An 11,212-nucleotide genomic window follows, 5' to 3' on the forward strand; every position below is an offset into this window, starting at 1 on the left:
TTACAAGCAGAAGCCTGTTAATGCAGCCGCTTCTGCCTGTAAAAACCGGGGGAATGAATGGAAAGCAGGGTTACCTGTAGTTACCTTGAGTCGCGGTGAAGCGGCCTCTGCTGGATGTCCTCATATGAAATCAAGCGTGGGAAAAATTCCAAGGCTCCAGTTCATGAGGACATCCAGCAGAGGGCGCCTCACCGCGACTCAAGGTAACTACACGTCACCCTGCTTCCCATTCATTCCCCAGGTTTTTACAGGCAGAAGCGGCTGCATTAACAGGCTTCTGCTTGTAAAATTAGTTAACCCTTTCAGATGGATTTACAATGTGGGACAGAAAGACGGAAGGTATGGAATATTGTTGTTTGTTTTTTTGAAACTTTGTTTCAGGTGACAAGGGTCTTCAGGTGAATTAAGAGTCTAATAAAATATTACAACACCCTGTGTCTTTATTTCATTAAAATACTTTTAAATAATGTGTGTGTGTTTTTTTAACCATTTCGTACTATTGGATTAATAATGGATAGGTGTCATAATTGACGCTTCTCCATTATTAATCTGGCTTAATGTCACCTTACAATAGCAAGGTGACATTAACCCTTCATTACCCCATATCCCACCACTACACGGGAGTGGGAAGAGAGTGCCCAAGTGCCAGAATAAAAAGAAAAAAAAACACAAGGCGCCCCCAATGTGTCACACTGTATATAGATAAATACAGACTTGGTAGGGAATATGCTCACCTATTGCAGTTGTGAAAATGGGTCACAACTCCCATGCGGGTGTAACCGTAGCAGCAGGTCTCCACAGAAATCCAGGAGGATGTTGGGAGTAGTAGTCTTAGGCAAAATGAAGACCGCGCTCACGGGATATATTTAAAATGGTTTATTTTAGCCTACGCGTTTCAAGAGCGTTCCTGCTCTCTTCCTCAGGGCATGTAATACATAACACAATATGGAGTATATTTATAGAAAAGAAAGGAAGGGGAGGGGCGACAATGCCCCTATATTATAGTACTTGAACTAGTTAAAAACATATATATATGGTAATACAAAGGCAATACACATTAATATCAATAACCTAAAACGAAAATTTATTAAAAAGACAAACAGAAACATGAAAAGAAGAAAAAAATTATTAAAATAAATAAAAAAATAAACTGGGAGCTGAGTATAAAAGGCAGGGATCTCAGGTAGCACAACGAGTATTCGAACCGGGGACCCTTGTATGGTAATTCTATTATTTAAGCTCCTCAAGTCATTGTGCCACCGGTTCCTGATAGGTTAGAGGATGTCTGCTATTACATTTAGCCCTTCAGGTTCAAGGGAATTCAAGGTGTATATCCAATAAATTTCTTTCCTATTAAGTGACTGTGTACGATTAGAAACATGTGCAGGAACGTGATCAATGGGGTGAACACGAAATAATAAAGGATTACAATTATGTGCGATATTGAAATGTCTAGAAAGACCATGTTTTAGATAACCTGTTTTAATATTGTGTCGGTGTGAGTTCATACGGAGGTGGAGTGGTTGTGTAGTCCTACCAACATATATCTTGTTGCAAGGACAAGTGATAATGTAAATAACAAAGGAAGTGGTGCAGGTGAAGACATGACTGATTGGAAAAGAATAAGGAAAGGAAGGATGTTTGAATCCTGTACTGGTATGGGCTATAATACCACAACATAGACATTTTTTGTGAAAACATTTAAAAATCCCTGGTTTTTGTGCAACAAATGATTTTTTTCTTTCATCAAGAAGTCTGCTGGGAGCCAATTTGTTTTTCAGGCTTGGTGCTCTCCTAAAAATAATTTTAGGATGTTGTGGCACCAGTTTACCAAGTATTTTATCCTCTCTTATTATATGCCATAATTCATTAATAGATTTTTTAATAAATTTGTGGTCAGTACTGAATGTGGTTAAAAAACTACAGGTGTATTCATCTAAATTAGCTGCAGTGTCACCTTTTTCTTTTTTTAATAACATTTCTTGATTAAAATTCTTAAAAACGTGTTCGATTGCTCTGTTTACCAACTCCCTGGGGTATTTTTGTGCTAAAAACTTATTTTTTAAAACCTCCGATTGATCCTTAAAATCACTATCAGAAGAACAATTTCTCCTAATACGCATGAACTGGCTTTTTGGAATATTACAAAGCCATTTATCAAGATGGTTGCTATTATAATGAACATAGCTATTACTATCTACTTTTTTTAAAAAGTTCTTTGTATGAATTTCGCCATCCACAATAAAGAATATCACATCTAGATAATTGATAGCAGTTTTATTAAAAACGGAAGTAAAATCGAGACCCCAGGGGTTGTTTTTCAGCTCTGATATTAAAAATTCAGGAGGTTTAAAAGTTGTATCCCAAATAAAAACAAGGTCATCAATATAACGTCCATAAAAAACCATACAATCAGTAAAAGCACTATTATAAATAAAGGAATTCTCAAAATGACCCATAAATAAATTAGCATAAGTTGGTGCTACCCGAGATCCCATTGCTGCACCACGTGTCTGGTGGTACAGTTCACCCAAGAAAGTAAAATAATTGTTTTTTAAAATAAAACTCATTCCCGACATTAAAAATTGTTTTTGTTTGTCCGATAATCTCGGATCTGTATCCATAAATAATTTCATACTTTCAAGTCCAATTTCGTGTTTGATATTTGTATATAATGAGCAAACATCAACTGTAACAAATACATAAACTGTAACAAATACATGTTAAATGGAAAGATAGTTATGTATTTGTTACAGTTGATGTTTGCTCATCGGACAAACAAAAACAATTTTTAATGTCGGGAATGAGTTTTATTTTAAAAAACAATTATTTTACTTTCTTGGGTGAACTGTACCACCAGACACGTGGTGCAGCAATGGGATCTCGGGTAGCACCAACTTATGCTAATTTATTTATGGGTCATTTTGAGAATTCCTTTATTTATAATAGTGCTTTTACTGATTGTATGGTTTTTTATGGACGTTATATTGATGACCTTGTTTTTATTTGGGATACAACTTTTAAACCTCCTGAATTTTTAATATCAGAGCTGAAAAACAACCCCTGGGGTCTCGATTTTACTTCCGTTTTTAATAAAACTGCTATCAATTATCTAGATGTGATATTCTTTATTGTGGATGGCGAAATTCATACAAAGAACTTTTTAAAAAAAGTAGATAGTAATAGCTATGTTCATTATAATAGCAACCATCTTGATAAATGGCTTTGTAATATTCCAAAAAGCCAGTTCATGCGTATTAGGAGAAATTGTTCTTCTGATAGTGATTTTAAGGATCAATCGGAGGTTTTAAAAAATAAGTTTTTAGCACAAAAATACCCCAGGGAGTTGGTAAACAGAGCAATCGAACACGTTTTTAAGAATTTTAATCAAGAAATGTTATTAAAAAAAGAAAAAGGTGACACTGCAGCTAATTTAGATGAATACACCTGTAGTTTTTTAACCACATTCAGTACTGACCACAAATTTATTAAAAAATCTATTAATGAATTATGGCATATAATAAGAGAGGATAAAATACTTGGTAAACTGGTGCCACAACATCCTAAAATTATTTTTAGGAGAGCACCAAGCCTGAAAAACAAATTGGCTCCCAGCAGACTTCTTGATGAAAGAAAAAAATCATTTGTTGCACAAAAACCAGGGATTTTTAAATGTTTTCACAAAAAATGTCTATGTTGTGGTATTATAGCCCATACCAGTACAGGATTCAAACATCCTTCCTTTCCTTATTCTTTTCCAATCAGTCATGTCTTCACCTGCACCACTTCCTTTGTTATTTACATTATCACTTGTCCTTGCAACAAGATATATGTTGGTAGGACTACACAACCACTCCACCTCCGTATGAACTCACACCGACACAATATTAAAACAGGTTATCTAAAACATGGTCTTTCTAGACATTTCAATGTCGCACATAATTGTAATCCTTTATTATTTCGTGTTCACCCCATTGATCACGTTCCTGCACATGTTTCTAATCTTACACAGTCACTTAATAGGAAAGAAATTTATTGGATATACACCTTGAATTCCCTTGAACCTGAAGGGCTAAATGTAATAGCAGACATCCTCTAACCTATCAGGAACCGGTGGCACAATGACTTGAGGAGCTTAAATAATAGAATTACCATACAAGGGTCCCCGGTTCGAATACTCGTTGTGCTACCTGAGATCCTTGCCTTTTATACTCAGCTCCCAGTTTATTTTTTTATTTATTTTAATAATTTTTTTCTTCTTTTCATGTTTCTGTTTGTCTTTTTAATAAATTTTCGTTTTAGGTTATTGATATTAATGTGTATTGCCTTTGTATTACCATATATATATGTTTTTAACTAGTTCAAGTACTATAATATAGGGGCATTGTCGCCCCTCCCCTTCCTTTCTTTTCTATAAATATACTCCATATTGTGTTATGTATTACATGCCCTGAGGAAGAGAGCAGGAACGCTCTTGAAACGCGTAGGCTAAAATAAACCATTTTAAATATATTCCGTGAGCGCGGTCTTCATTTTGCCTAAGACTACAAGTGCCAGAATAGGCGCATCTTCCAGATGTGCCTTTTCTGGGGTGGCTGGGGGCAGATGTTTGTAGCCAGTGGGGGCCAATAACCATGGACCCTCTCTAGGCTATTAATATCTGCCCTCAGTCACTGGCTTTACCACTCTGGTGGAGAAAATTGTGCGGGAGCCCACGCCTATTTTTTCCACCATTTAACCCTTTATTTTACAAGCTACAGCGCCAAAATTTTGCACATACACACTACTAACATTAGTAGTGTGGAATATGCAAAAAAAAAAGGGATATGAGATGGTTTACTGTATGTAAACCATGTCTCATATCATGTCGGGTTTGGAAAGGAGAAATGAAAAGCCGGCAATTGAATTACCGGCTTTTCACATATCTCGCGCTGAATTAAATATAAATACAGTATATATATATATATACACACATACTGTATATATGTTTTAACGAACATTTGAGCACATAAATCCATTAGATGTCGGTTTTGCAAGCCTGCGAGAAAATATCGCAGTACGGATGCCATACGGATGTCACACGGATGTCACACGGATAATTTGATGCGAGGAAATCGCATCCTCGCACTGCACACGGATCACTGTTTTGGCAACATTTGGGCGATTCTCGTCCGTGTAAAACGGACCGTATTTTTATACGTTGTGTGTGTCCCCGGCCTTAATGGGAAATTCAAGCATTTTCTGGCAGATCCTACAAGGAGGTGAGGGTGGAGTGAAAATGTTAAAATGGATGGAAATAGGGCTGAATTGAAGGAGAACAGCATGGGGAAGACCCTTGGAAGCAATTCCGACTCCCAGATCGCTGCTAAGAACAATGGTGTCACATTTTTACTCCACTTACGTCACATACAATAAAACATTCAAAATCGATGAGAAATTGGAGTTTACAGGAAAAAAAAGTTAAGAAACATTCTTTCCTGTATTATGAATTGTATATAAGGCAAAATTTTAAAAGGATTAAAAAAAATAATTTTAGTAAACCAAAATTGAATTTTGTATTAATTTGTATTACATTTTTATTAAAAATTGGAAATTTCAGTTTAATTTATGAAGGAAGCAAGAACTGCCAAGAATTAGATGGAAAAGGACTCAGATTCACTTTGTATTAAACATGAAGGAGGGCTTCATACACATTATATTCAAATTCTCATGTATTGGTACTCATAAACCCATAACGGTTAGGCACTATGTGCAAAGCCTGCCAAAAATTACAAGCAGGGTTATCCATTCACCCTTGAAGGCACCATCTGTAGTACTTAATTCAAATATTATGAACAAAGTGTAGATGTGGTATTCCTACACTAATAAAGGCTCTATACACAATGCAAAGCCAGAAATAAATTATAAGGAGGATCAGCCAAACATCCTTGAAGGCATCAAATGGAGTGCCTCAAAAAAAAATAAGAAAGTGTAGTTGTGGCACTTCTACAATCATAACGGATTTGCATGTAGTGCAAAGCCATAATAAAATATAAGGAGGTCATCCAGTCATCCATAAACCCTTCAAGGCAGCAACTGACAAATATTTTGAAAGTGTAGTTGATGTACTCCTACATTCATAAAGGCTTTGCACAAAGTGGAAAGCCAGGAAAAAATGATAAATAGGGTAATACAGTTATCCATAGACCCTTAACCCCATAAGCCCCGAGGGTGGTTTGCACATTAATGACTGGGCCAATTTTTACAATTCTGACCACTGTCCCTTTATGAGGTTATAACTCTGGAATGCTTCAATGGATCTTGGCAATTCTGACACTGTTTTCTCATGACATATTGTACTTCATGCTAGTGGTAAAATTTCTTTGATATTACCTGCGTTTATTTGTGAAAAAAACAGAACTTTGGTGACAATTTTGAAAATTTCGCAATTTTCCAACTTTGAATTTTTATGCAACAAAATCACAGAGATATGTCTCACAAAATACTTAATAAGTAACATTTCCCACATGTCTACTTTACATCAGCACAATTTTGGAACCAACATTTTTTATTGTTAGGGAGTTATAAGGGTTAAAAGTTGACCAGCAATTTCTCATTGTTACAACACCATTTTTTTTAGGGACCACATCTCATTTGAAGTCATTTTGAGGGGTCTATATGATGGAAAATAACCAAGTGTGACACCATTCTAAAACTGCACCCCTCAAGGTGCTCAAAACCACATTCAAGAAGTTTATTAACCCTTCAGGTGTTTCACAGGAATTTTTGGAATGTTTAAATAAAAATGAACATTTAACTTTTTTTCACAAAAAATTTACTTCAGCTCCAATTTGTTTTATTTTACCAATGGTAACAGGAGAAAATAGACCCCAAAAGTTGTTGTACAATTTGACCTGAGTACGCCGATACCCCATATGTGGGGGTAAACCACTGTTTGGGCGCATGGCAGTGCTTGGAAGTGAAGGAGTGCCATTTGACTTTTCAATGCAAAATTGACAGGAATTGAGATGGGACGCCATGTTGCATTTGGAGAGCCACTGATGTGCCTAAACATTGAAACCCCCCACAAGTGACACCATTTTGGAAAGTAGACCCCCTAAGAAACTTATCTAGATGTGTGATGAGCACTTTGACCCATTAAGTGATTCACAGAAGTTTATAATGCAGAGCCGTAAAAATAAAAAATCATTTTTTTTCACAAAAATGATTTTTTTGCCCCCAATATTTTATTTTCCCAAGGGTAAGAGAAGAAATTGGACCCCAAAAGATGTTGTACAATTTGTCCTGAGTACGCTGATACCCCATATGTGGGGGTAAACCACTGTTTGGGCGCATGGGAGAGCTTGGAAGGGAAGGAGCGCCGTTTGACTTTTCAATGCAAAATTGACAGGAATTGAGATGGGACGCCATGTTGCGTTTGGAGAGCCACTGATGTGCCTAAACATTGAAACCCCCACAAGTGACACCATTTTGAAAAGTAGACCCCCTAAGGAACTCATCTAGATGTGTTGTGAGAGCTTTGAACCCCCAAGTGTTTCACTACAGTTTATATCGCAGAGCCGTGAAAATAAAAATTCTTTTTTTCCACAAAAATTATTTTTTAGCCCCCAGTTTTGTATGTTTCCAAGAGTAACAGTTGAAATTGGACCCCACAAGTTGTTGTCCAATTTGTTCTGAGTATGCTGATACCCCATATGTGGGGGGGAACCACCGTTTGAGCACATGGCAGAGCTCGGAAGGGAAGGAGCGTAATTTGGAATGCAGACTTAGATGGATTGGTCTGCAGGCGTCACATTGTGTTTGCAGAGCCCCTAATGTACCTAAACAGTAGAAACCCCCCACAAGTGACCCCATATTGGAAACTAGACCCCCCAAGGAACATATCTAGATGTGTTGTAAGAACTTTGAACCGCCAAGTGTTTCACTACAGTTTATAATGCAGAGCCGTGAAAATAAAAAATCTTTTTTTTTCACAAAAATTATATTTTAGCCCCCAGTTTTGTATTTTTCCAAGGGTAGCAGTTGAAACTAGACCCCAAAAGTTGTTGTCCAATTTGTCCCAAGTACACTGATACACCATATGTGGGGGGGAACCACCGTTTGAGCACATGGCAGAGATCGGAAGGGAAGGAGCGTCATTTGGAATGCAGACTTAGATGGATTGGTCTGCAGGCTTCACATTGCATTTGCAGAGCCCCTAATGTACCTAAACAGTAGAAACCCCCCACAAGTGACCCCATATTGGAAACTAGACCCCCCAAGGAACTTATCTAGATGTGTTGTGAGAACTTTTATACCCCAAGAGTTTCACTACAGTTTATAACGCAGAGCCGTGAAAATAAAAAATCTTTTTTTCCACAAAAATAATTTTTTAGCCCCCAGTTTTGTATTTTCCCAAGGGTAACAGGAGAAATTGGACCCCAAAAGTTGTTGTGCAATGTGTCCTGAGTACGCTGATACCCCATATGTTGGGGCAAACCCCTGTTTGGGCGCACAGGAGAGCTTGGAAGGGAAGGAGCACTGTTTTACTTTTTCAACGCAGAATTGGCTGGAATTGAGATCGGACGCCATGTTGCGTTTGGAGAGCCCCTGACGTGCCTAAACAGTGGAAACCCCCCAATTATAACTGAAACCCTAATCCAAACACATCCCTAACCCTAATCCCAACGGTAACCCTAACCACACCCCTAACCCTGACACACCCCTAACCCTAATCCCAACCTTATTCCCAACCGTAAATGTAATCCAAACCCTAACCCTAACTTTAGCCCCAACCCTAACTGTGGCCTTAACCCTAGCCCCAACCCTAACCCTAGCCCTAAACCTAGCCCTAACCCTTGCCCTAACCTTAGCCCTAACCCTAGCCCTAACCCTATCCCTAACCCTAGCCTAACCCTAGCCCTAACCCTAACCCCAACCCTAACCCTAGCCCTAACCATAGCCCTAACCCTAACCCTAGCCCTAACCCTAACTCTAGCCCTAACCCTAACCCTAGCCCTAACCCTAACCTTAATGGGAAAATGGAAATAAATACATTTCGCTAACTAAGGGGGGGGGATGAAGGGGGGTTTGATTTACTTTTATAGCGGGTTTTTTAGCAGATTTTTATGATTGGCAGCCGTCACACACTGAAAGACGCTTTTTATTGCAAAAAATATTTTTTGCGTTACCACATTTTGAGAGCTATAATTTTTCCATATTTTGGTCCACAGAGTCATGTGAGGTCTTGTTTTTTGCAGGACCAGTTGACGTTTCTATTGGTAACATTTTCGGGCACGTGACATTTTTTGATTGCTTTTTATTCTGATTTTTGTGAGGCAGAATGACCAAAAACCAGCTATTCATGAATTTCTTTTGGGGGAGGCGTTTATACCATTCCGTGTTTGGTAAAATGGATAAAGCAGTTTTATTCTTAGGGTCAGTATGATTACAGCGATACCTCATTTATATATTTTTTATGTTTTGGTGCTTTTATACGATAAAAACTATTTTATAGAAAAAATAATTATTTTTGCATCGCTTTATTCTGAGGACTATAACTTTTTATTTTTTCGCTGATGATGCTGTATGGCAGCTCGTTTTTTGCAGGACAAGATGACATTTTCAGCAGTACCATGGTTATTTAGATCCGTCTTTTTGATCGCGTGTTATTCCACTTTTTGTTTGGTAGTATGATAATAAAGCGTTGTTTTTTGCCTCATTTTTTTTTTTTTACGGCGTTCACTGAAGGGGTTAACTAGTGGGACAGTTTAATATGTCGGGTCGTTACGGGCGATACTAAATATGTGTACTTTTATTTTTTTTTTTTATTTAGATAAAGAAATGTATTTATAGGAACAATATTTTTTTTGGGGGGGGGGAATTTTTTTTTTTATTTATTTTTTATTTTTTTTACACTATAACATTGCCCCAGGGGGGTCATCATGTTATAGTGTAAGATCGCTGATCTGACACTTTTCTGTGCACTGTGTCAGATCGGCGATCTGACGTGCACAGCTCCAGGCTTCCCGGCACCTGCTCTGAGCAGGCGCTGTAAAGCCACCTCCCTGCAGGACCCGGATGCCGCGGCCATTTTGGATCTGGGCCTGCTGCAGGGAGGAGGAGGTAAGAGACCTTCGGAGCAACACGATCACATCGCGTTGCTCCGGGGTCTCAGGGAAGCACGCAGGGAGCCCCCTCCCTGCACGATGCTTCCCTATACCGCCGGAACACAGCGATCATGTTTGATCGCAGTGTGCCGGGGGTTAATGTGCCGGGGGTGGTCCGTGACCACTCCTGGCACATAGTGCCCGATGTCAGCTGTGATAGTCAGCTGGCACCCGGCTGCGATCGGCCGCGCTGCCCCCGTGAGCGCGATCGATCGCATATGACGTACTATCCCGTCACTGGGAATTAAGTCCCAGGTCACCTTGATGGGATAGTACGTCATATGGGATTAAGGGGTTAAAGGCAGCAAATGGTGGGCCTTTTTCAAGTATATACACTCATAAAGGCTTTGCACAGAGTACAAAGCCAGGATAAAATTATAAGGCGGATCATACATTAATTCTGTTCAGGTGTTTGCTTCTTCTTTTTCTTAGGGTGGCTGGGGGGACTGCTGCCACCTTATTCCTGTAGTCCGATTCTCAGGTGCTTAGTCTATAAGTGATCCTGCTTCAGGTAGTGTACAGTCCCCACAATGTAGAAATGGGTGACAGCCCTCTGTGTCACCTGCACCATCACCTGCTCCCACGTAGGAGATGGGGAGCCCCAAGGACAGTATGATCTCAAGGAGGTGGTTGCCCTGCCTCGAGGAGCCTCTCCCAGGCCCATTAATTTCACAAGAAGGGTTCAAACTGCTAACTTCCTTCTCGGATCACATCCAACGCATACCAACAATGTTGCCCCTATATTTTGAGGAACATGACATCGGTTCCAGCTGTCAGCTCTTGTAACTTTCGAGTCAAGTATTCTTTCTCTACTTCCCATTGGTTGAATAAGATGTGATGATGGGTCCCAAAATCTTCTATGGACCCCTATTCTCTGCTGCCATAACGACCTTTTCCCGGGATGTCAACACTCGGTCCCTTGCAGCTTATGTGCCTTCCACCATGTCTCCAGCCCTGGTCCTGGCTCTCCTCCTTCTCTATTCTGACCAGCCTAGGCCCCGCAGTCCGCTCACCAAGTGCTTGATTTTGGGTCTCCCATCTGCAGTCTGAAAGAACCCCAGTGA

Source organism: Ranitomeya variabilis, chromosome 7 (assembly GCF_051348905.1).
Source record: "Ranitomeya variabilis isolate aRanVar5 chromosome 7, aRanVar5.hap1, whole genome shotgun sequence".
Taxonomy (NCBI): domain Eukaryota; kingdom Metazoa; phylum Chordata; class Amphibia; order Anura; family Dendrobatidae; genus Ranitomeya; species Ranitomeya variabilis.